The sequence below is a fragment of the Notolepis coatsorum genome (assembly GCF_963971535.1).
Source record: "Notolepis coatsorum genome assembly, chromosome: 11".
In the NCBI taxonomy this organism is placed as follows: domain Eukaryota; kingdom Metazoa; phylum Chordata; class Actinopteri; order Aulopiformes; family Paralepididae; genus Notolepis; species Notolepis coatsorum.
The window spans coordinates 12,299,374-12,326,380 of record NC_140175.1 but is presented as its reverse complement, the minus strand read 5'-3'; the positions used below and the strand labels follow the sequence as shown (position 1 = coordinate 12,326,380).

Below are 27,007 nucleotides of genomic sequence, written 5' to 3'. Positions count from 1 at the left end.
AACCTTTCACTACCACACTACAGAAGGTTAACCTTTCACAACCACACTACAGAAGGTTAACCTTTCACTACCACACTACAGAAGGTTAACCTTTCACTACCACACTACAGAAGGTTAACCTTTCACTACCACACTACAGAAGGTTAACCTTTCACTACCACACTACAGAGAGTTAACCTTTCACTACCACCCTACAGAAGGTTAACCTTTCACTACCACCCTACAGAAGGTTAACCTTTCACTACCACACTACAGAAGGTTAACCTTTCACTACCACACTACAGAAGGTTAACCTTTCACTACCACACTACAGAGAGTTAACATTTCACTACCACAGACGGTTAACCCTTGTGAAAGGGTTATCCTTCTGTAGTGTGGATGTGAAAGGATTAACCCTTTGCCGTGTGGTAGTGAAAGGGTTAACCTTCTGTATTGTCGCAATGAAAGGGTTAACCCTTTCGATTAACGACGATAACGCTTAACTTGCCACCTTGAGCTCATTCAATTTAAAGGAACACACCAACATTTTGGGAAATTAGCTTACCGTCTTCTCCAGAGAGACAAGAAGATGGATACGAGTTTTCTCTCTGTGCGTGCTATCTGGCTGCATGTTAGCCTATAGCTTAGCACAATGAATGGAAGCCGACATGACCGGTTAGCCTAGGCATTGTCCAACTAGCGCCTTTCCCCGAAGGCTAAACCGGTCATGTCTGCTTCCATTCATTGTGCTATGCTAACATGCAGCCAGATAGCTGAGGAAACTGGTATCTATCTTCTTATCTCTCTCTGGAGAAGATGAGCTAATTTCCCAAAATGTTGGCATGTTTTAAACCTAAAAACTGACTTGCATGGTTCATCTGAAGAATTCCAATCACAGGAGGTTATTAATTGAAGGAATTGTTGGCTAGATGGCTAATTGTTAAGATAACAATGTGACATAATGACAAATGCATTGGGCATCTTTCCACAGATACTGACATAATTATGTGCATAATGAGTGAATGTGAATCATATGTCCATTTCTTATTAAATAGCAATCGGTGTTCCTACCCCTACTGCAATCACTTGGTAAAGTTATGTCTAATTAATTAGATAGGATTATTACTGAGAAGCTTGTGAAATTTCAGTGGCAACATTTCAGAATAGGTTTTGTAATACTATAATGAATGTATGTGAGTGATACAGGTGAGTGATGATTGAAAAGTAACAAATGTTGATGCAGATGCAGAAGCACTCTTAAGACGGGGCTTCATCCAGAGCGCCGTGAATGACGCCATGGCGAGAGTGGACGTAGATTATGAATATTCCAGGACTGAGTGAGTATACAAACCCACTGACATGGTGGAGGCGCTTACTTTACAAATGTTATCTGTTAAGAGATCACTAACTACCTCATTGAAATTGCAATCGGAAACGTAATCCATTTGCTTTTCACATAATGTAAGTTTCTTAATTTTTTTTATTACTTTTGAATTTCTTTTCTACACAACATCCATTGATGTATGGATTTATGATGAATATGTATTTTTAACCCTTCAAACATGTCTACATAAACCAACAATATCAAGGCATGAGAAACTCCAACCAGGTGTAATTTATCTTCCGGCATAGGAGCTTAGCGCGCGTGCGGAGGCATGCAGCCACGCCCTCTGACATCCTGCGGCTGATGAAGCAGCCTTCTGGTCAGACCCGGACAGCGGTGCGCGCTGCTAACTACATGGAGAGTGCCATCCACCTGATCCAGAAGCGGTCCCTATTGGGGCGCCAGATAAGCAAGCGCTCCATTAACGCAACAGGTCTGTTCTATTTTTATTTAACCAGGCAGGTCAGTTAAAAACAAATTTTTATCCACTTTTTCTCCCATTTTCTATATTTTTCTCCCATCCCAATTTCGTATATCATCCAATTCAACCCTCCCCTGTCACGAACGCTGTTTCTTGCCTCCCACAAGCCGGCTGCAATGTGGACTAAGTCATACATAGCACAAGTCCCCTCCGGTACTTGAGGTAACAGCAGTCGCATCTTTTCACCTGCGCAGCTCGATCTCTCAGGCTCACGCTGCCCCCGACACTTCCTGATTCTACTGCGCAGGCGCACCAACCGACCTGTAGCAGTCGCTGTCCACAACGCCCGATCCCCACCCATTAGTTTCCCACCCCCTAATACGGCCAATGTGTATTAGTGCGGACGACCAGCTAAACTGAAAGCAATGTGGAGCGCTGGGCTCGAACAGGCAAGCCCAGCGTCTCCGTCATTCGTGGCGAGCGCCTTGCCCACTACGCCACGTAGCCGCCCATGATTAATTTATTTTCAATGACTGCCTGGCGAGAGGACAAAAGGTCCCCTCGAAGGGTATATAAGGGAAATAGGCCAATAAAATAAAAAATTAAATAAATAGAAACGAGACGGATGGTACATCACAGAGTTAAGGGAATAATTAAAACTCATCAAACGACCAAATAAAATTACAAAGGGGCATACATGAAGCAGAACAGTCGAATCACAGGCTGTGTGACAGTTGCAGGTGTGTAAACAACTCTGTGATGGTCCTTAAAAGTATAGTGAGGGGGATCAATTTGTTCTCCAGTCTTTTATCCTGGCATTTTCAGGTGCATAATAATGAGAAGCTAACTGTATTCTTTTTTTCCCCCCTGCCTCTGCCATTCAGATCTGATCTCTGAGGAGGACCTGGAGACCATTGCTGAGCTGACTGGCTGCTCTGCCAGGTCTCATGCTCCTAACTGCAAAGCAGCGCCCAATGTGGACAAAGCAGTGCCCAATGTGGACAAATACCGCCTTGCCACCAGTGCCTGCAACAACAGGTGCGGAAGCTGCCTAGCAACATATCTGTCTGTCAAGTCGGGTTATTATTATTTTATCATCTTTATTGCCATCGTTCCTGTCGGACCTATTTATTTATGTACTTAGAAATTATTATTTTATCTTTTTAACCCTTTCACTACCACACTACAGATTGATTGATTGAACACTTTATTAACAGATTACAGAATGGGTACAATACAGTACAGCTCAATACATACAATTGTTAAGGGGATGCAGACCAGAGAGACTTTCGTCTTGGTTACATCAGGGTCCCCCATTTTCAATTCATAATTGAACCGTCTGCAGTGTGGTAGTGAAAGGGTTAACCTTTTGTAGTGTGGTTGTGAAAGGCTTAACCTTCTGTATTATCGACCGAAAGGAGCCGTAGTAGACTGTCAACCTCTTAGTCTAATGCACAAAAAAAAATATTATAATTTATCATTCTTTCCAAAAGAAAAGAGGCCTAGAAGCGTGGCTAATGGCATGCATACCAGAGGCTAACTGCCTAAGAAAACGGGCACAGAGGCACTGAAAGAGGATTTCACCCGTCTAATGAACACACTAGACTAGACAAATATCAAGATGTATCCATCAGTGGACCAATTGCATGCTTTTGCAGAGGACAAGGAGCCTTCCGTCAACTCCTTCAGACATTAAGCACCCCCCACAGCCCAAATGGAATGAAAAAAAATAAAAAAATAAAATATTCAAAGTAGACTATCCAAATCCTTAGTCGGGGACAGCCCTAGTTACAATACAAACCTATCATCATCAAGGTTAAGATGTTTAGCATGCTTAGATGAAGAGATAAATCTGTGGTTTCTCCTCTTCAGGGAACACCCTCGTCGAGGGTCCTCCAACACGCCCTTCACACGCTGGTTACCTGCGGAGTACCAGGATGGGATCTCGGAGCCAAAGGGCTGGGACCCCAACCGGAAAATCAACAACAACCTGCTCCCACTGGTATACATAAACATATCGGCAAATACATTGTACATTGTATTTAGATTCTTTCTTAATTGGGTACGGTATTAATAATGCTATATGTATTTTCTCGCAGTAATTTGACCCAGAGGGGGAACCTAATTGTCACTTGCACTGTAAAAAAAATATACCTTTTTAACTTGTATTTAAGATGTAAAATCATATTTTTCTCAACAAAAATATTTCCATTTAAGCTTGTTTACGTTCGTAAAACAAGCGAAATTATCTCACGCCTTTAGCAGACCTTCTTGCCTGTTTTGAGAAGTACGTCTGAACCATGTGTATGGTTTGGCAGCAGTGTCGCAGCATGGGATCATAAACACCTGATCAGGATAGTGAAAACAGCATAACAAATTATAAAAGTGATTACCACAGTTACAGGTAATTTACACTACCCACTGCAGGAAGAAACTCTGGATTATGAAGGACACTAGTCACCCAGCGTATAGCCTTTTCTCTCATCTCCCCTCGGATGCTGTGGATTAGTTATTTATTCAATCAATCATCTTTATTAACAGACACAGGGTCCACAGAGTAAAAAAAAAACATCAACAAATGACATCGCACTAATAAAAACATAAACCAATAGCAGCTCTAAAACGGGGCACTGTACCAATATTTCCAGATACAAGCCTGGAACTTGAGGTCACTGAGACTATAGGTTGAGTCGGCGACCGGATGATCCTGTTCTGAGACACATTCAGGCGACGGATACATTTATACATCAGGTGTCTCAGCAGAGCATGAAGGAGTTAACTCCAGCAGCACAAAACATTTCACTGGCGCTGCAGCACCTGGGCTTCCTCGGCAGAATCCTCAGGCAATGATTATAGCAACCTGAAGCTTATGAAAGCTAGCCTGCTTAAACTTGACCCACAAGGGGGCAGTATAGAGAGGAGTGCAATAGGCCCTAAACTGGTACATTTTCACCCCATCAGAGCAGAAATGGAACTTTTTCCTCAGCATGTTCGCTTGAGCATACAGTACTCGCCGCTGTCGGTACATGTCATCACTAATTTGATCAGTGATGATGTGTCCCAAATATTTTGAACTACAGCAGACATATTTTGAACTACAGCAGACGGCCAGCACCAGCCCAGACGGATAAAAAGAAGGAAAAGAAATATCCTTAACGCTTTTGGTCCTGCAAATCAGAATGACACTCTTCTTAGCATTGTATTTCACGTCATACCTTACTCCATAATCGGAACAGATATTGAGCAGCTCTTGAAAACCACTACTACTTTCTGCCAAGCTGTACAGAAAGTTCATTCATATAGAAATTTTAAGAGTGCAGGGGAGAGTACCCCCCCCCCCCCCCCTGCCGGACGCCATTCCCAACACCAAAAGGAGCAGAGACGGTATCACCCCATCTGACCTGCATGGTCTGGTTCGCATACCAGAATGCCATTGATGCGATCGTTGCTATTGTTTTTATTTATTATATGGTGCTATTTTTATTTTCTTTTTGATCCACTTTTTCTCATTTTTCTCCCATCCCGATTTCGCTGTTTCTAATTCTCCCCTCCCCTGAACGTTGCTCGCATATGCTCCCCACGGCCACTGGTCGGTTGTAGGGAGGATAGAAGCCTTGCATCACGTGTCCCCCTCCGGTACACAACGAGGCAGCCTGTCGCATCTTTTCACCTGCCAGCGCGGACTCTCATTGGCGAGGTGTAACGTGTGGGAGGCTCACGCTACCCCCGCCATTTCCTGTCTCTGCTGTGCAGGCGTCCCCCAACCGACCTGTAGGAGTCGCTGTCCACAACGTCCAGATTACCACCCATCGACTTCCACCCGCTGACTCTGCCAATTGAGCCAGTATGACAGCCGGCCCAAGCCGGAGGGCAACGCCGACAGCCGGATTCAAACCCGGTGTCTCTTGTGTTGGTGACGAGCGCAATGTCCGCTGCGCCACCCAGCCGCCCTGTGCTATTGTTTTTATTTATTATTCTCGGGTTAGCTTATCTATTTTTTGTACTAATATGTTGTAAAGGCTGAGAGAGGGCCAGGGTGAAATGCATTTCATTGCATTGCTTCTACACTGTACCTTCTAATGTATATGACAAACAAAACTTGAACCTGACCACAACGGTTGGTATCATTATCACGGTCTCTAATGTGTTCCCTCCCGACATGTCTCTCCTCCAGGTGAGGGAAGTGTCCAATCGTGTCATGAAAGCGGCAGATGTGACGAGTGACGACCTCTACACCCACCTGGTGACCAACTTTGGCCAGTGGACAGACCATGACCTGACTTTCACCCCCCACTCCCCCGTCATCCGCTCGTTCAACAGTGGCATCGACTGTGACAAGAGCTGCGATCGCACAGAGCCTTGTTTCCCCATCCCGGTCAGTATCGCAGCAACACACGAGCAAATTAATATATACATGCATGTAATTGCTTACACACACACTCATGCATGCATGCTCGCTCGCATTGGACACTTGCATGCTTGCACACATGCACATGCGCACACACATACACATACACACGCACATTATTATTTATTTATGCCCAAATTAATTACAAAATGGGCAAGGGGCATAAACTGTGTAAATGAATGACCATTATGCACTCGACTGATATTCAGGTTGGCACATACAGCAACATCTGAAAGATCCACTGCAAGGATATGAAAAGCAACATCTCTTCCTCACAAGACTTGACACTTATAGCAGATCCAGAGCATTTACCTTGAGCTAACAATTGTTATTCCTGTCGCCCTGGAATAGATCCCCGAAAACGATCCACGCTTTGGCAAGAACTCGAGCGAGTGCATCCCTTTCTTCCGCTCCGCGCCGGCGTGCGGTTCGGGCAGGACGGGCTACGTCTTCGGGAGCAGTAATATGCGTCAGCAGATGAACTCCATCACGGCCTTCATTGACGTGGGCCAGTTGTACGGTGCGGAGGAGGTCAAAGCACGCGCGCTCCGTGACCTCGGCACCGACAAGGGCCTCATGAGGGTCAATACCCTGTACACGGACGCCGGTCGCGAGCTCCTGCCTTTCAGCAACATGGGCGCCAACATGTGTGCCACCCGGGCCCGCATCACGAACAACCGCACCGCAGAGGAGGTGCCTTGCTTCCTGGCTGGTGAGAAACAAACAAACGTATGAAACACATTGCAAATAGAACATGACGCCCATGTCTTGATGTGTGAGTGTCACCGCCTGACCCAGTGGTTCGCAAACCTTTTCAATCAGGCCCCACTTGGGTACTAGGAAATATCTTTTGAGCCCCACCTACAGTAACCTGGTCCCCACCTAGATGTAGGCTAGAATTACTTTTAGGCTACAAACATGCCATTTCCTCTACTACTAACAAGACGAGATTAACATAAGACACAATTATAGTTTTATATTTTATTTGAAAATGAACAAAAGCTTGGCAAATGATCCTGTGCCACTGTGAAATAATTTGGCCTAATTAAAAATGTAGTTGTAGGCCTACAGTAGGATAGGAGATTTCTTTTCATTCAAATAATAATTTGCCTAATAATTTGCCACAAAAGTGGCAAAACGTATTCAGGCTTCTGAATGCTCTGTATAAATAATAACACTGACTGTCAATGTTGTGGACATTGGTGTTTATCAGTTACATGTCATGTAGCTCTGCTCAGCGTCATTAGTGCACATACTTCACTCCAGTACTTATAGTACTGAATAAAAACTCACAAATGTACCTTTACCTACCAACATCCGTCTGGCCACACCCCCATCCGCCACCTATATAAGCAGGGGTGTGGCCATACACACCTCCTTCTTCGCTTTCACCACAAGAAAGTGCCTGTCTACCATCACTTTGACTATGTTTATTAGCTGAAAGTTGAGTAAAAGCGTTCACATTTTCAAAAGAAAAAAGCTAAGCTATAATGTTTACCTCGGGGGGTCGCGCTAGCAACGTCACCCTTCACCAGCGGTTCTCCGTTGCCGCCTCTGCCGTGCGTCTTGGGGCGGGTTTTACGCCGCTGTCGTGGACGTCATCCGCGCCCGGTAGACGTCCGGTGGGTAGCTTGCCTCTCCGAGGAGCTGGTGCGCCGTCTCCTGTGAGATGGCCTGGTTCCTGCTCTGGTTCCTCCGCCGCCGAGCGGTCGTCTGCCTTTGGGCGGCCGGCTCCTCTCGAGGCGGAGGATTTGAGACTCAAGCTTTTTGCGTCTGCTCGCTCCCGTCGTAGGATGGTAGCGTGCAGGCGCGAACGGCCTGGTTTCGGGGAGTTGCTGGAGCCGGATGAAGGTGCGTCTGCTTCTCCGTGGCTGATGGAAACGGAGGATTACATGGTAGAAGCAGATGTTCTTTTGTTCAACGGCTTCCGTTCAGGACGAAATGGCAGGGGGTGATATTTCTCCTTGGGGTCCCTCATATTCTGGTGTCTGGTTAGAACCTCCGACTCAGCGACGAGATGCCCTGCTATCAGCCACATCGGAGAGTGGCTCTGCAATGGGCAGTAGTCTGTCGCATGTGAGGGACGCGAGCTCAGTGGGGGGAGGTACGCATGTGCCTTGTTCCCCGGGCTCATGGCGGCAGTCGCAAACGGCGTGCCACTGCCTGCTCCTGTCCCTGATGATCTCATAGGTCACTTATGGCAACGTCGTCCTGTGAGGGAGACGGGTGTTGTCTGCCCATTTTTTCCCTCAATGGAGGCCTACGTCTGTCAGGGACGGGTGGTCTCCCACATCACGGGCCTCACCCCCGCCTACGTGCAAGTCACGAGGGTGGTGGGTCTGGTCGAGGGTATGAAGGAGGGGGTGCCTCGGCTTGATAGGCCGATGGTGTCTCTCCTTTGTCCTGAGGTGGTGTGGGAGCCTTTGCGGGAGACGGTTCCCCACGGGAAATAGGTGGCGGATGGGGGTGTGGCCAGACGGATGTTGGTAGGTACATTTGTGAGTTTTTATTCAGTGCACAAGTACTGGAGTGAAGTGTGTGCACTAATGACGCTGAGTAACTATACATAATCATACGTTTTGGTAGTAGGTTAACCCTTTCTCTGCCACGCTTATGTACATCCTTATACCATCCTCCGCCAGCTCTATTTGTCTATGGAGAAGTTCCCCTTCTTTGCAGGGCTATAACTTTTTTAATTGTATTGCTAAATTGACATTACTATGGCCCATTCAACGTCAATTATCTATCGTTTAGGATGTAGCAACGTTAAACTTTTTCATTCACATATTCATACTAAAATACGGTCTAAGTATAAATATGTGTTCGTTTTCTGCAGCATTCTGCAGAACGTGATTTATAGCCCTAAATGCATTATATTGATGATCAAATACAGTTTGATAGCGATCGGCGCCAGATAAAAAATTTCAAATGTACGTGCTTCTAGAAGTTACTACTTATCATCTGATGTTGACCGGATGGGGGGGGGGGGGGGGGGTCGTTTATAATTCCGTGGCCAACGTTAGATGATTCATGTAGTGTGGGTGATATGATCATCGGAGCAGTTTGTATCGAACACGGTAATAATAAACGCTGAAACTTACCCCAGTCTCCTCGGGCCATTGGGTGATGAGCGTGGAGCAAAAAGATTGCGTATATGGGATGTTGAAATATGCGATCCATTTCCAGGTTGTATAATAGTGTTTATCGAGTTATTGGCAACTGATCACTATCCATTGTGTCGAGTCCCGCGAGTGGCCGGACCGAATATGGATGAGCACCAGTTTCCGGTTTGCTGTTTGGGCGATCCGCCGATCAGCCACCAGATGGCGCTCTTGAACCGTTGGAGAGTTGAGAGGAGATCAACAGGGGATCTCAAGACTCCGCGGGTGAAATATGATTGCCATCACAGATTTTTGAAATATTGATCTCAGTGACGTGTTACGGCGTCATTGGCAGATTACGCATGGCGGAGAATGACGTGTTACGGCGTCCTTGGCGATTAAAGGGTTAATTAATAAAAAAAATCTTTTTTTTGCGCCCCACACAAAATGTTGGGGGTCGCACCCCACACTTTGGGAACCACTAGCCTAACCTATCCTCACATTGCCGCCTGTAAGAAACACGGCCTGTCCTCCCTGCCTCTCTCTCTCTCTCCATAGGTGATGAGCGGTGCAATGAGAACATTCAGCTGACCTCGATTCACACGCTGATGCTGCGTGAGCACAACCGCCTGGTGCGAGCCCTGGCCGAGCTCAACCCCATGTGGCGTGGAGATAGACTCTACCTGGAGACCCGGAAGATCATTGGTGCCTATCTCCAGGTGAGTGTCTACAACTGCCCTACACTGTAATCATAGTAAGCATGATAATCTTCACTACCCACCTCATACTATAGTCCAGGGGTTCCCAAACTTTTCAGGCCGGGACCCAGAAAATAAGGCGTCAGAGAGCCGCGGCCCAATGCACATCGTCAGGCTTTTTTTTTTATTTATTTTTTTGCCATGCGACCGATTTTTTAAGCCAAATATCACTTCAATCCTATTAAGTTAGTTATTCATTTATATGTGCTATTTATGAGAGGGCTAACTTGTTGCAAAATAATAATGATAATAATAATAGCCTCATTAAAATACTATTGTTGCTTCGGTTGTTTTCAGCATTTTATGTGCATAATCTGTTATTTAGTTTGAAATGTTCGTTGAAATAAGTAGATTTTTCGTTTTTATTTATTAAGTTAATATAAAACCATAGTCACATTTTAGAATAGAATTTTAGAATACAACTAGAAACACTGTCCTGGCCTGCTTCTAAGTTCAGTGACCTGACAAAAAAAAAAGAGATTTTATTTTTTTAATCATCTCGCAGCCCTCCCGTGGCTGCTCGCGGCCCACCTTTGGGTCGCGACCCCGACTTTGGGAACCATATACTCTGTATGATGGCATGTATAATAATGCTGTATATATTATACCATTTATATATATCTGTACATACCTGCATGTAATCCTTTTTACATGTAGATACTATACCTACATCTGTACATATCCCTTACCTACTCTTAATAGTTACGCTGCTGGCCAGTATGAATTACTACCATACTGTCTTTATACCTGTATCACTGTACATATTAATATTACAACTCTGTACATACATCTGATCACCAGTACATTGTATATTACTATTGCACTCTACCCATTTGCTCTCAGGTTTGGATGTCAAACCTCTTTTCGTTGTACTGTACTTTTGAATCTAATGTTACCTAAGCCAGGGGTTCCCAAACTTTTCAGGCCAGGACCCAGAAAATAAGGCGTCAGAGAGCCGCGGCCCAATGCACATCGTCAGGCTTTTTTTTTTATTTTATTTTTTGCCATGCGACCGATTTTTTAAGCCAAATATCACTTCAATCCTATTAAGTTAGTTCAAGTTAGTTATTCATTTATATGTGCTATTTATGAGAGGGCTAACTTGTTGCAAAATAATAATGATAATAATAATAGCCTCATTAAAATACTATTGTTGCTTCGGTTGTTTTCAGCATTTTATGTGCATAATCTGTTATTTAGTTTGAAATGTTCGTTGAAATAAGTAGATTTTTCGTTTTTGTTTATTTATTAAGTTAATATAAAACCATATAGTCACATTTTAGAATACAATATAATATAATTTTAGAATACAACTAGAAACACTGTCCTGGCCTGCTTCTAAGTTCAGTGGCCTGACAAAATTATTATTTTTTTTTTTGAAAATCGTCTCGCGGCCCATCTTTGGGTCGCGACCCCGACTTTGGGAACCACTGACCTAAGCGAATCTAGTGTGACGTCTCCGCACGCAAAAATTCAACCCGTTCCTCTACTTTCTCAGGTCGTCACTTTCAGGGACTACTTGCCCTACGTCTTTGGCCCCGACTTCATGGCCAGCGAGCTGTCCAACTACCCCGGCTACGACCAGGACGTGGACCCCAGCATCGCCAACGTGTTCGCCACGGCCGCCTACAGGTAGAGCCATATGGAATCCGCGATCACGGAATCGCGGACGGAATCGCGGAATTGAGCAATAAAAATGGAATCGACTATAAAAAAATAAATAAAAAAAATAATATATATTTTTACTTTTTTTTTTATGTTGTGGGACTTGTACATCACTTCAACTTTGTCAGTGCTGTAACGTTTAAACATTTTAAAATCTTAGACAAACGAAACACTTTGCTTTCATGAAATATTGTAAGCCTTCATTTGAGGCTTTATAAAAGCAGCACAATGAACACAAATCTGTCAGTGCCGAGTCCGACCTCATCTTAAATAACAAACAGCATTGCTTGTTGTAGTTAACAAAGAGAGGCAGAGTTGATTTTGCAAAAATATATATAATTATTATAATTTTTTTTAAATAATCAAAATTTATTTTTCATATTCGAATCCCATCGAACGAAGCTTCGAAGTATTTAAGACAGCCCTATTAAATGGACTGTTATATCTTATTAAATTGTGGAAATTTATTCATTCCCACTTATTAGACACTATTTCTGATGGTAAAATGAGCGTACTAAGCAAAATACAGAATTCTGAAATATTAAAACGGAATTTGGAAAAAAATTAAATGGAATTTGGAAAAAAATAAAACTGATTTCATATGGCTCTACCTACAGGTTCGCCCACCTGATGGTCCAGCCCTTCGTCTTCCGCCTGGACGAGCGGTACCACGAGCACCCCCGGTTCCCCAGCGCGCTGCTCCACACGGCCTTCTTCACACCCTGGAGAATCGTCTTCGAAGGTATAGTCACGCGTTTTCCACCGCATATACGCCGAATAGCTACCGTGCAATATGAGCGAAATCGTGCAATAATATAGTGCATCTATATGCTTAGTTTACTCTTATTTATTTTTATGTATACTTTTTAAAATTTGTCTCGTTGCTTGTTTTTATATCATCGTTTATTGTGTCTTGGCACCTAGGGTTTGCATTTTTATTTTGTTGTACCTGTACGATGACAAAAAAAGGATCATTCAATCAATTCTAGCCACCTGTCTGTACATAACTGCACACAATCCTTTTTACGTATCTGTAGATACTATATCTATATCTGTACATATCCCTTACCTACTCTTAAAATGGTAAATGGTGCATTTATATAGCGCTTTTACAATAGCGCTCTTCATGACACCCAGAGCGCTTCACAGAGTCCATTATTTGTTCATACACAGTCATACCGGTGGTGGTAAGCTACAATTGCAGCCAGAGCTGCCCTGAGGCACCACCAACATGCATACACATTCATACGAGGCAAGTAGGTTAAGTGTCTTGCCCAAGGACACAACGGCAATGGGATGGGCATGGGCTTGAGCGGGATTCGAACCACCGACCCTTCGATCATTGGACGACCCGCTCTACCCCTGAGCCAAAGCCGCCCCACTACTATGGAACGTATATGAAGTTGTTGGATCTAGATGCTGTGCACAGTGTTTACATGAAATGTATATGAAGTTGGCAGATCTAGATGCTGTGCACAGTGTTTACATGAAATGTATATGAAGTTGGCAGATCTAGATGCTGTGAACAGTGTTTATATGAAATGTATATGAAGTTGGCAGATCTAGATGCTGTGAACAGTGTTTATATGAAATGTATATGAAGTTGGCAGATCTAGATGCTGTGAACAGTGTTTATATGAAATGTATATGAAGTTGGCAGATCTAGATGCTGTGAACAGTGTTTATATGAAATGTATATGAAGTTGGCAGATCTAGATGCTGTGAACAGTGTTTATATGAAGTTGGCAGATCTAGATGCTGTGAACAGTGTTTATATGAAATGTATATGAAGTTGGCAGATCTAGATGCTGTGAACAGTGTTTATATGAAGTTGGCAGATCTAGATGCTGTGCAGTGTTTATATGAAGTTGGCAGATCTAGATGCTGTGCACTAGGCCTGTCCCCGACTAAGGATTTGTATAGTCTACTTTCATTGGCCAAAATCTGCTGATAGTCGACTGGATTAAAAAAATGTATCATTCCATTTGGGCTGTGGGGGGTGCTTAATGTCTGATTTGAACTTGAACTCAAATCAGACATGAAGCACCCCCCACAGCCCAAATGGAATGATCCAAAAAAAATTATCTAAATTATTACAGGATTTGTAATTAATTAATCGCATAACCATTTTATGCCTGATATTCTATAATCATATTTCAAATTGCATGTGTCCGGATGGCAGAATGCAGTACTGTATCTACAAAACCTTCCGTTTAATAATCTTCCATCTATTAATTAGCTTAGATTTTTCTGGTCAATTTGAGCATAGTGTTATTCACAGTCAAAGAAAAAAAAGTTTAAATGTCATTTTTCAGTCTCCAGCATTGTATTATAGTAATAGGAGTTAGTATCAATGTGTTTTAGTGTCCAAATACCATATTTGGCGGATTGCTCTGATTCAGCTCAGACCATTTCCTGCTCCAGTAAATTAGGCTATCCTGATTTGAAGGCCTGAGTGACGTCACTCAGGCTCTGGGTAGCGGACAGTGATGTGATTGGCTCTGTGGTTGTAGCTAATGCCCGCCCACAATCTACGGCACACCCCCTGAACGGGAGAGAAAAAAATAAAGGAAGAGGGAGGAAGGGAGGCCCCCCCCACAAACTGCAGTCGGCACACCCGAGAGGGAAAAAAAGAAAGGAAGAGGGAGAGGGGGGCCTTATCAATAACGGCCTGTCTGTTTTCTCTCTCTAACTCCCACCCCCCCCCCTCTCTCTCTCTATCTCTCTCCGTCTACCAGTCGCAGACTGTGTGGACTTCGACTGTCACTCAAAGTGCTTATGGGCGGAGCCAGGCCATAACAGCCTGAAATCTTGAGGCTGAAAAATGATGGTTTTGAGTACTTGATTAGAAATATAAAACAATGCATTTTTTTGAAAAGAAACGTACAGATGTCTTCGATAGACTCACAGGAATTGTGTAACGTTGCCCAAATAGTGCTAGGAATAGCAACGCATGTCCCCTTTAAATAAAAAAGGTGATATTCTCCTTCGAAATATTCTTTCAAGGGCATGCCTGGCATTACGAGGCCTGAGTATGCCAATAATTACCACTGCCATAATCACCTGTGATGCTGGCATGATGCCCCTTCATAGCACTTAGGGCTTTGCGCTTAGTTACCACCATGTCTGAAGATGGTAGTTGCGTCGCGTTAACTGCTCGGTGCAATTTGCGCCGGGCTTTGTGGATTGGGCGCGACTTTGGACGAGGCTCATTTGCATAGTAAGGGGACATGTTCTGACCATATTGCCTCATTTAAATACGTGCTAATTAATAATAATAATAACTTTATTTGTATAGCACTTCTCATACAGAGGTTGCAGTTCAAAGTGCTTCACAACAGTAAAAAATACAGGCATAAGCGGGCATAAAAAAGATAGACTGGTAGCAAGGTATGGTAAATCAGTGTTTCACATTAGGATCTAGCATCCCAATAGGCTCTCCGCTTACAGTTTTCAGTAACTCAAATAATAAAAATAGTTTAAAATGATTCTGTTTAAAAATAGTCAAAAAATTATAAAATAGAACGGACATAAAAAATACAGGCATGAGCGAGCATAGCAAGGTATGGTAAATCACAGTGTTTCACATTTGGATCTAGCAATAATCATTGAAATGCCTGAGCAAAGAGATGGGTTTTAAGCTGTCTTTTGAAGATGTCTAGCGAGTTTGCTTCCCTGATGTTTTTGGGGTAGTTTGTTCCACAGTTTTGGGGCATAGTTGATAAAGGCTGCATTACCGATCCTCTTTTGACTGTTTCTGGGAGTCTCTAGTAGTCCAGCAGCTGATGATCGCAGTGTTCTTGCTGGCGTGTAATTTATTAGTGTTGGTGATGTAGCTAGGTCCCTGTCCATTTTTTTAATTGCACCCGTTGCTCGTCCTGTGTTGCGTGTCGGGAAAAAGCCACGCAAACCCTTTGTGGATTCCTCCCACAGTGGCAGTGGTTACATGGCTAACGGACATGGTTTCTGGTGCTCCTCCACAGGTGGTCTGGACCCCATCCTGAGGGGGATGGTGGGTCGGAAGGCCAAGCTCAACACACAGAGCGAGATGATGAACGATGAGCTGAGGGACCGGCTGTTTGAGTTCTCCAGCAGACTGGCCTTGGACCTGGCCGCTCTCAACCTGCAGAGAGGCCGAGACCACGGACTCCCAGGTATGGCCTTCATTCCCTTCTGTAACTACGATCTAAGTCAGTGGTTCCCAAAGTCGGGGTCGCGACCCAAAGGTGGGCCGCGAGCAGCCACGGGAGGGCCGCGAGATGATTTCCAAAAAAAGATAAATCCAATTTTTTTTTTCTTGTCAGGCCACTGAACTTAGAAGCAGGCCAGGACAGTGTTTCTAGTTGTATTCTAAAATTCTATTCTAAAATGTGACTATATGGTTTTATATTAACTTAATAAATAAACAAAAACGAAAAATCTACTTATTTCAATGAACATTTCAAACTAAATAACAGATTATGCACATAAAACGCTGAAAACAACCGAAGCAACAATAGTATTTTAATGAGGCTATTATTATTATCATTATTTTGCAACAAGTTAGCCCTCTCATAAATAGCACATATAAATGAATAACTAACTTGAACTAACTTAATAGGATTGAAGTGATATTTGGCTTAAAAAATCGGTCGCCTGGCAAAAAAAAAGCCTGACGATGTGCATTGGGCCGCGGCTCTCTGACTCCTTATTTTCTGGGCCCCGGCCTGAAAAGTTTGGGAACCCCTGATCTAAGTTATTCCTTTATTCATCCCCTTGAGGGAAATTCAGGCATGGCAGCATGGGGGGGGGGGAGGTATGGGCATGGTAATGGTAGAAAGACATAAATATAGTCAATAAAATTATAGTACAGTAGAAAAAGTTTAAATAAGCAGTGTAAACGATACAATTTAACTCTGAATATACGCACGTGAGCAAGTAGGCCGTGTGATCGAGGTGCAAATGAGGGTCTGTATGCCTCATCGGTTATATTATGCGTTCAATAAATATGTTTGCAATAAACACTAGACTCTAAATATATACTATGAGTAAGTATACGTATACACGGGTGCAGTATACACATAAGGTACGTATGGAGTGATGTGTTGTAGTCTGTGCCATTTAGGTGGGAGTCAGACACACTCGGTCAGCCGCCATATTTGAGGAGAACCCATATTTCAAAGTACGAACTACCTTCACAAACGTAGAATAACTGTCTGACTCTCATCTGCTACCCGCTCCTCGTGTAGGCTACAACAAGTGGCGTGAGTTCTGTGGACTGTCACAACCCCAGTGCTTGGAGGAGCTGACTGAAGTTATGAACAACACTGAACTGGCCAGTAATCTGCTGGACCTCTACGGCACTCCCGACAACATTGATGTGTGGCTGGGCGGCGTGGCTGAGCCCTTCGTCGCTGGAGGCAGAGTGGGGCCATTGTTTGCCTGCCTCATTTCCACCCAGTTCAAGAACATCCGCCTGGGAGACAGGTAAGTGGAGAAAAGGCCAACTGGTGATGAGCAACCAAAAAAAAGTTACAAAAATGGATTAGGGACCGCACTCGAGGAAAGTCGTTGTTTTTTTATTTTATCTTAATATGCACAAGTTGTATAACGCACAAAACGTTTTCAGCCATCCGGCCTTCATCAGTGTGCAATGATAGTTGTGACAAACAAACCTTAACTAGGCTGTACTTGACAACATGCAGGTGGTAACAATCCGCAATCAGCAAATGGGCTAGGTTGACGTCATGATCAGTAATTAGCAGGGCTAGATTGATATCATCACAGTATCACATGAATGCATATAATGGCTATGTATGAAACGATACATATTACAATACAATATTTACAAATCTGTATGGAAGAAAAAAACAGTACATTGGGGGTATCGGGTTGTTAGACCGTTCATTAATCAGTGTACTAGTTTTTGTTTAGAGTAGATCGCTTTCACCTAAAGGAATGGAGCCAAATTGAACTCTTCATTCATCCCAGATGGATACATAGATTTGAGCCGATGAATCCATACACATTCCCGCTGTAAAAGAAGTTGTTCATGGTTACCACCCCTTCTATTAAGGCGAGACACTGCAGGTGAATAGTCAAATATACTTTTTTTGTTGATTTTGAGATTTTGTTATATTTTGCTTCCTAAACATGTCTTCTATGAAACTAGTGACAATAAAACGTCAATAACACACATTTAGTTGTTTATTTTACATAATTTTGCTTTATTGCATCCATAAATGTGCACATATTTAATGGGGAAGTGCCTCATTTGCATATATAAACATAAATTTCAGAAAACTTGCAATACATTTTTTCTTAGTTTATATGTACATAACAAATTGGGAAAGTTTCATAGTGATATCTATTCAAATCTTTTTTGCCTATTAGGGGGTACTACACTGTTTGTAGCGTGTGTGTAGTTCTGTTCAGTTCAATAACATCATTATTATTATTCAGTTATCAGGCATGTGTTTAGGTTGTCTATTACTAATGGTTTGATTAGGTATTGTGTTTGTAAATATCTGTTTAAAAAAAAAAATATGGCATTTTACAATACAGAACTTTGAAGGCATTTTCCCAAAAATGAGTTTTAAGAGTTTTCCCTCATACTCTGAGCCAGAAATCTCCACTTCAGTAGCACTCACATACACCAAACCTTCCAGTTCTATTCATATCTATGTTCTGAAGGTATTTACAGAAGGGTTTGTTGATATCTCATTCATACCATGATTTATATCACATTTTATTCCTAAAAACATGGCGAAATATGGAATTTTACCATAAAAATTTACTGAATGGAGTGTTTTCTGATTTATGGAGTGATAAAAAGAGATATCCAAAATCCCCTCTGTAATAACCTTTGGCTCTAATATGTCAACAAAATGAAACTATAATTTTGAAAATGGCTTTATCCAATGTTCAGATTTCTGTCCTGGAATTATATGCAAATTAGTGCATATTTAAGTAGATCATGCCTCATTTGCATATTTAAACATACAATTTCAGAAAACTTGTAATACAAAAAAGTCTTGTCTTAATATAAGTAATCAACTGGGGAAGTTTCATTGTGATATCTATTAGTAAAAAAATTTACCCTATTCACCTGCAGTGTCTCCCCTTAAGAAAAACCATCTCTAGACCTATGCACTTGAGGTCATTGATTTTATGATCCATTTCGTTAAAATGTCGTGCCACAGGGGAATTAATGTCGGCCCGCTTTATATTGCTTCTGTGTTCGTTCAATCTTATTTTTTATTTGCGGGATGTCTGTCCGATATAGTATTTTTGACATGGGCAGAATAATAAATATATTATGCGTGTGGAATTACATGTTATTAGCGATATGATCTTGTAATTCTTCCCGGTGTGGGAGTCGTGAAATGTTTGTTTTGATCATGTGGCTGCAAGATGTGCATGCTCTACATGGGAAGCTTCCATAAATAAAAGCCTCTGGCCTTGAATAAGAGTCCGCTCTAACTAGGCGGTCCTTCAGGTTGGTAGCCCTTTTATGCGTGGAAGGTGTTGGAAGCGGTCATTTAAGGTTCTATCTGATGATAGAATGTGCCAGTGTTTCATGACTGTGGACTTAATAACGGAACTAAATGGATCATAAGTAAGGACATAATTAATGGTGCCTGATGTTCTGTTTCTTTCTTACGGAATAGTTATTTTCTTCCAATTTGATTTACAGTGGCCATGGCGGAGTTAAGACACTGCTTTGGGTAGTAGCCCTTTTCATCAAATCTTCTCAACATCCTTTCACTTTGGGAGTGGAACTCCTCCTGAGAGCTACATATATGCTTGAGTCTGTATAATTGACTTACAGGCAGGCTTTTCTTTAAAGGCACCGGGGTGGTGACTAGAAAACGGTAGGAGATTGTTTTTATCCATTGGTTTTCTGTAGATGGTTGTGGCGATTAGGTTATTAACTTTAGTTAGTTTTACATCTAGGAAGTTAATGTATTCTCGGCTATTTTCCATGCTGAAAGTGATGGATTCTACACAAGAGTTTAAATAGGACAAGAATGATGACAGTTCTACCTCGTTCCCTAACCAGACCATGAAAATATCATCGATAAATCGAACAAAGTATTTGATATGGGGTCTATATAACGTATTGTTGTAAATGAAGGCCATCTTCAAACGTTCCCATAAATAAACACGCATAAGCGGATGGGGATCCCATAGCAGACCCATATTCCTGTTGGTAATAGGTATTTTCAAACAGAAATAAATTTCTATTCAGTGTAAATCTCATCAGTTCCATGATAAATTCATGTGGAGGTGTTTGGTCTGGGTGTTTACCTAGGAAATGGTTCAAAGCTTCTAGACCAAAGGTATGGTTAATGTTGGAATATAACGAAGTAACGTCTAGGGTTACGAGAATATCACTGTCACCAATATTTGAATATCACTGTCACCAATATTTTTGACTAAATCTAGTTCAGATAGAAAGTCAGAGTTATCTTTTATATACGAGGGAAGTTTCCAAACTAGTGGTTGGATGTGATAGTCTACAAACCTAGAGGCATTCTCTGTGAGGGAGCCTCTCCCTGAGATTATTGGTCGGAGTGGAGGGTCATTTGGACATTTGTGCACCTTGGCTAAACCATAGATGACAGGTGTGATAGGGAACTCATCCAGTGACTAATTTATTTTCTTCAGCTCTTTTGATTATCTGTTTCAATTCTAGGTTGTAGTTATTCCTGGCATTCAGTAAAGTTCTCTTATAATATTTGGTGTCAGTCAACATCTCTTTGATTTTTTTCACTGTATCTAGATGTATCCATTATAGAGATTCCACCGCCTTTGTCACAAGCCTTAACACTTTCAGTGCCGGGCCGTGTTTTCCTGTTTACCCCGTTGAATGCCACCATCCACGGCCAATGTTAACGTTAATATCGCCTAATCTATGTTTTAAATTATATTTAAATTATGGCTGTGTCTAATCTGCCCGTCGCTTATCAAAGACTCATTTTCCAGTCAACATTGGCAAGGCAGATTGTATTTTTATCGCTTCATTTCCGTTTGATAGCATTTTGAAAATCACCCGTTTTCCGGGGAAAAACAACCCATGCCTATGATAATCTCCTTTTACTGGAATATTCCAGAATGTTGTCATTTGTCTGCCTATTTATGAATCGTTTTCAAATAAACGCTAGATGATCGATAGTATGTGTGCGCTCGTGCCGTGCGCTGATAATCGCTGCACTTATTTCCTCATGGCTTTTACAGTCAAAACAGCCATATCACATAAACGGCTTATATATCAGTGAAAACGAGTGATTATCCTAACACTGATAACATAGATTCCTTACCTGAGGTCAGATGGTATCCAAATGGTTTATTCCAATTTCCGATCGCCATTAGAAAAAATCGATAAATGTATTGATCCATCGTGTGTACAATATAACGAATGATCCGCGCGGCTCAGAGGCTCCAGAATGAACTCTGGTAGACCCCGGCTGCATCAGTGAGAAGTAAAATGTGGAGTCAGAAATCCGTTCTCCCACACTTTCATTGAGTCCATTCCAAAAGGGTGATTTACCATCTGGGAGACGATAGGGGGCGCTTTTTCACATCTGAGCGCCGGCGGTCCCTGGATCTCCAACGGTAGGCTTACGTGATGCAATATGATTTCAGATCGCTAATAAAAAAAAATAGAAAAGCTGTGAGTGGCACTCAAAGTGTTAATGGTGATATTGCCTTTTTTTCGGTTTGAGATACGTTTTTTCTTTTGCTATTAATCAGTTGTTCTCTTTCCACAAACTGATTCTCAACTTCATCCTCTACCAGTCTGCAAAAGGCATTAATAGAGTGATTGTTGACCATAGGGTTGAAAGTGCGTCTGAACACTTTAACACTGGGATCTGTTAACTGGAGAGTCTGGACTGGTCAGATGAACTCAATGGTACACTGGTTGAAGAAACATGGCTTGGAACGACATGGCCCCCCTAAGAACCATCAGAGTAAAAAAATCGCGCTGAGCCGTGGATGCACTCCGAAATACTGGCCGCTATGAAAACCAGAGACAAAAAATGCTAAAATTCAGTCAACGCTTACCAAAAGCACGAGCAGTGAACTCCAAGCCCATGTGACTGAACGCAAACTGGAAAGAAACAGACTAAGAAATGATTTAAACTCCATGATCAAAACTGCAAAAAAGAATTTCATCAATGACAACTGAGGAACAAAAACAAACCATGTGAACTTTGGAAAGTACTCAATAATCAACTAGGCTGCAGTAAAAAACTTAAAACCAGATTCTCAAACATAAACATAAAGACGGACAACACGCTCATCACAGACGAGCTGGATGTAGCCAATTACTTAAAAATTTTCTTCACAAACATAGCCACAACACTGGTAAACAAACTACCCTCCCACTCAGAGCATTATGGGGTAGAACACATAGTAGCTTACTACAAAAACCTAGGGGTCCGCAAGGACGACTTCAAGCTGGAAATGGTAACAACAGATGAGGTACTCAAAAAACTGAGCGCCCTCCAACCTAACAAGGCCACTGGCCATGACAACATCCCCTCCAAATTCCTCAGACTCAGCAGCCGCCATCACCCCAGTCATCACACGCATAATAAACCTCTCCATAAAACAGGGACACGTCCCCAAGGACTTCAAAATTGCGAGGGTGACCCCTCTGCACAAAAAGGGCAGCAAGTTAGACCCAGGAAACTACCGCCCTGTTTCTATTCTTACCTCCAAAGTCATGGAAACATTTGTCTACGAACAGGTCGAAAAGTACCTAGCGGAAAAAAATCTAATCTACGAATTCCAATCTGGCTTCAGAACATCCCACTCCACTGACTCATGGCTTCTCTATTTGAACGACCACATCAAACAAGAGGTGGATGCGGGCAAATACTGCGGCATGGTCATGCTGGACCTACAAAAGGCCTTCGACACTGTCAATCACTCCATTCTGATTGAGCTAAAAGCAATTGGTTTTGACCGGATCTCCTCTCTGGTAAACAAGAATACCCTGAAGACTCTGGCAGGAGCACTCATTCAAGGGTACTACGACTATGCTTGCACCTCAAAGGCGCTAAAAACAAAATTACAAACATCTCAAAACAAACTGGTCAGACTACTGCTTGACCTTACTCCTAGAACCCACCTCACCCCTGCCCACTTTTGATAACTTAGGATGGCTTAGAGTAGACGACAGAGTACAGCAACTTGCAATGGGCCTGGTCTACAAGATGCACTACACGACCAAGGTACCCATGTACATGTCAAAATACTTCCCAAAGGTCAGCCACGATCACAACACCAGAGGGAGCTCCACAAATCATGTTAAACCCAGATTCGGCTCAAACAAGGGACTAAACACGTTTCACAATTATGCCACATCAATGTGGAACGCCCTACCCAAAGCTGTAAAGGAATGTGAATCACTACCCACTTTCAAAACCACTCAAAGAACACCTACGGGAGACTGCAATTCGAAACTGGCCCCTGTAAATGTCATAACCCAACCCCCTCCAATGTACAGTAAATGACCCGGCGGGTCACGTGGGGGTCGCGGCCAATCAGAGGAACCAGGAAACCGAATTCCGTTGCGGAAAGGATACACGCGACCAGTCGCTGGGTGGATGGGTTTTCGTGGGGCGGGGGTGCAGTCGTTCTTGTAGTCGGTGGTATCCCTTCTGAATTTGGAGAGTTTCAGCTCCAGTATACTGTATATAGTTTATATTTGGTTATCTGGGCCCTGATGTCTTGGACAAGGGCTTCGTAGTCGGTGTTGCAGGCGGCCTTAGTTTCCTCAAGCTGCTGTTCAATTGAGGATTTTACTGCGGGTAGCTCATCTTTGGTGTGTCTGATGATGAGCAACATCAAGTCTTTTGAGCAGTGGTTGAGTATCTCACCATTTTTGGCAATTCTTGATTCTCTCTCCCGATGGTCGGTTCCAGATCTACCCTCAGGCCTCTGAGCGAATACTACCGGGCCGGTAAGATCCCCAATGTCTTTGTGTGAGACTCGAGTCGAGCTTCTTTCTTGTGGGTGTGGAGAAGGTTGAACTTCATCTCGTTGGTGTTCAAACCCACTGGTTGAGTTTCACTAGTCATGTTGTCACCGGGGACGAGGATATTGTCAATGTCCCCCGGGGCGAAATTAAAGGATTTCGCTTTTGGCCAAAAAAAAGGCAATAATTCCAACTCTATAGTCTGAGCCTTTTAGTTCACCAATCAGTCTACAATAGGGGTGTAACGGTACACTAAAACAAATGATCGGTACGTACCTCGGTTTTGAAGTCAAGGTTCGGTAAGGGTTTTCGGTACAGTAGGGGAAAGTTTGGCTTTCCATGTTCCACTCAGGGGTGATGTAGTGTGCAGTAACTAATTGTACTTGTAGGGCTGTCGACGAATATTCTATATTGAAATTAATAATAGACTTGTAAAGAAAATAATAATATTAGATTGTGAAAGAAACAGCCGGTCGTTAGTGGTTAACATACCGTTGTATTCGTTCGGTACGGTACACAGCCGTTCCGGTACGGTACACACTGAAACGGTTCGGTACGGATATGTGTACCTTTACACCCCTAGTCTACAATGATCCTAGAAGCTGTTGTAGAGCGGTTGACACACTTGTTCAGAGCGCAGTGGTCCAGACGAACCACGGAGGAACCTGTGATGAGATCACTGACTGGCATGTATTATAGATGCCCATAGATATGCCTACTGATGGTTTTACACAAGATGAGTGTGAAGACATCCCTGCTTTTGACCTCAGTCCATCTACAGAGTGCAAAGTAGCAGTATAACAAGTGAATATGTGGAGTATACAGTATATGATGAAGCTACGGACTAAGTATACTAAGCTACTGTATGTACAGTATTATATACAGTGGTACAAGTATGAATACACTATGATAATAAACCATACTAGCCAGTGGTTTAACTAATATGAGTAGGTAATGGGTATGGATGCAGATATAGATTAATGTATATAGAATGTGTACAGTTCATATATGCCCACTTGCCACACTTGTACCCTCACTGCGCGAGGGTTTCGAACAAACGTTAGGGGTTGAAAGCTTGGAGTTGCTAATAAACATTTTAAATATTTTTTATAAACTGGTCAACACTGCTCAAAACGGCTTTAGCTGCCTGATGCCGGAAATGAAGCCGTTTTGAGCAGTGTTGACCAGTTTATAAAAATGATTTAAAATGTTTATTAGCAACGCCAAGCTAACGTTTGTCTGTTCGAAACCCTCGTGCAACTGTGAGTACCTTTTGAAATTTCTCTGATACTTTTATAACGAACGGTTCGGTTAGAACCAGTCATTCAGGGTAAATCTAGGTTGGTTTGCCATTGAGGAGCAAGGGACTGTGGATCCACTCGGCCAAACCTTGTTGGCGTGCATCACAGTCACGAAAGGGGCTACACTGCGCTGGTATTTGAACATGTTCTCCCTGTCAGGCTGTGGTGGGAGAACGACGGAGTCTTCACTGATGACCAGAGAGAGTCCCTGAGGACTACCTCCCTGGCCCGCATCATCTGTGACAACACCGGGATCACGGAGGTGCCAGGGAGACCCTTCCAGTACCGTCCCAGACGTACTTTCGCAAAGTGCAAAGACATCCCTGCTTTCGACCTCAGTCCGTGGAAGGACAATGGTGAGTGGATGTCTTTAAACCCTTTATGAATTATGTCACTAAAGACGGTCAACACCCCCCCCCCCCCCAGATACTGATCTCTCACTGTCATTTCCTATTGAACAAGATGAAGACGACGATGGAGAGGACGGAACAACTTCCGTAACGTCATCTACAACATCCAGTCGGGGGTGTTCACCCGTGACCAGCCGGGGGTCTACGAGTTCGAGTTCTCCTGCTCCATCTACCAGAACAACGGCAACATAGACCTGCGGCAACAATGGGAAGCTGGCGCTGCACTCCTTCACCTCGCGGCAGAACGGCTACGTCGCGGCCAGCGGGGGGCGCTCTCATCCAGCTCAACAAGGACGACAAGGTCTGGCTGGTGGCTAACTTCGGCGGTAACGGCTTGACCAATGACTGCGATCTGCTTTTCACAGTCTAGGAGCCACGCCGCGGGGGCGTCAGCCGTACGCCACTTGCAAGCCGAACGCAAGATGAATTATGAACTATGTAACATTTGAACAAACGCCTCTCGTTGTTTGACTTGAGCCGATGTTGTGTCAAAGTAACATGGGCTGCTTTCTCAGTTCTTTATGCACTGATTACTTGCACTGGAGGGGCTCGATTTCATTTGGCCCTTTCATTTGGTACCTTGTCTTCAATGTCTTTGCTTTGTGACACTTGTGGACTATGTGAAGGAATTTAAGTTATAAGGTTACCTCTGAATAAATTATAAACTGAGTTAAGAGAAGCTGTGGGGTGTGTGTCTTAACCTTTGGAGAATGTAGAACTTATGAATAAAAAGTATTCATGCGCATCCTTTGTCGTTTTTAAATGTTAAGTTCTAATAATTAGCAGATTTATGGGGGGGGGGGGTTGTTGTGTAAAACTTCACATGGAGGCATTTTCGAACCCTCTACCTCTACTCTGTTATATTTGCATTACAATAAATATAGTTACATTTGCACCACAGATGTACTGTTATTTGCAGTCAGCAATTACAGATAATTTTAACACACAGCAGGCTACACTGTAGATACAAAAGGGGCCATGTTTGCTGTCTCCTGGTGTGAACTTTAATAGCTTAATGATCACAGTCTGACATCAATTTGGCAGAGCTCTCTGTTGAGCACAATATGGCTAACAAATATAGTTTACATAGTATGCTATTTAACTATGTAACTCTTGGCCGAAGAATGTGTGCAAATTAATGACACTGTGTCAGGATTTAGGAAGGTCACCTGTGGAGTACCCCAGGGATCGGTGATAGGTCCAAAAGTTACCTTTTATATTTTATATTAATGATATTTGCAATGTTACTGAACTGTTAATGTTTTATTTTTGCAGACTATACAAATTGATATTGCTCAGGAAGTAATTGCTCAGGAAGTAATTTAAACAGAACTTCTGTTTGATAGTGAAAGATACAGCAAGCCTATTTACATTGTAATCCTATCTGTGGCCCTGTGTCAAGGTCAACTTTATTTATATAGCACATTTAAAATCAACCGAAGTTGTACCAAGTGCTGTACAATAAAAAAACAGAAATATTAAAAGAAATACAGTATACACAGTCATAAAAACTACAATACAATTTTAAAAAACAATCACGACACGACCAGGGATGTGTGGCTTACTGTACCGAGCCTCAGAACTCCAATAAAAACGGGTGAGTCTTTAGCTG

General features: G+C 42.8%; 1 pseudogene across 1 annotated transcript; it reads left to right on the top strand.

Moving 5' to 3' along the window:
- Positions 1 to 1,275: 1,275 nt before the first annotated feature.
- Positions 1,276 to 25,765, top strand: LOC311236508 (eosinophil peroxidase-like; annotated as a pseudogene). Its single transcript has 13 exons — positions 1,276 to 1,316; positions 1,612 to 1,796; positions 2,669 to 2,822; positions 3,657 to 3,786; positions 5,959 to 6,159; positions 6,544 to 6,904; positions 9,852 to 10,012; positions 11,550 to 11,683; positions 12,334 to 12,458; positions 15,700 to 15,870; positions 16,945 to 17,182; positions 25,145 to 25,345; positions 25,386 to 25,765. The product of its transcript is annotated as an eosinophil peroxidase-like (transcript).
- The last annotated feature ends 1,242 nt before the right edge of the window (positions 25,766 to 27,007 follow it).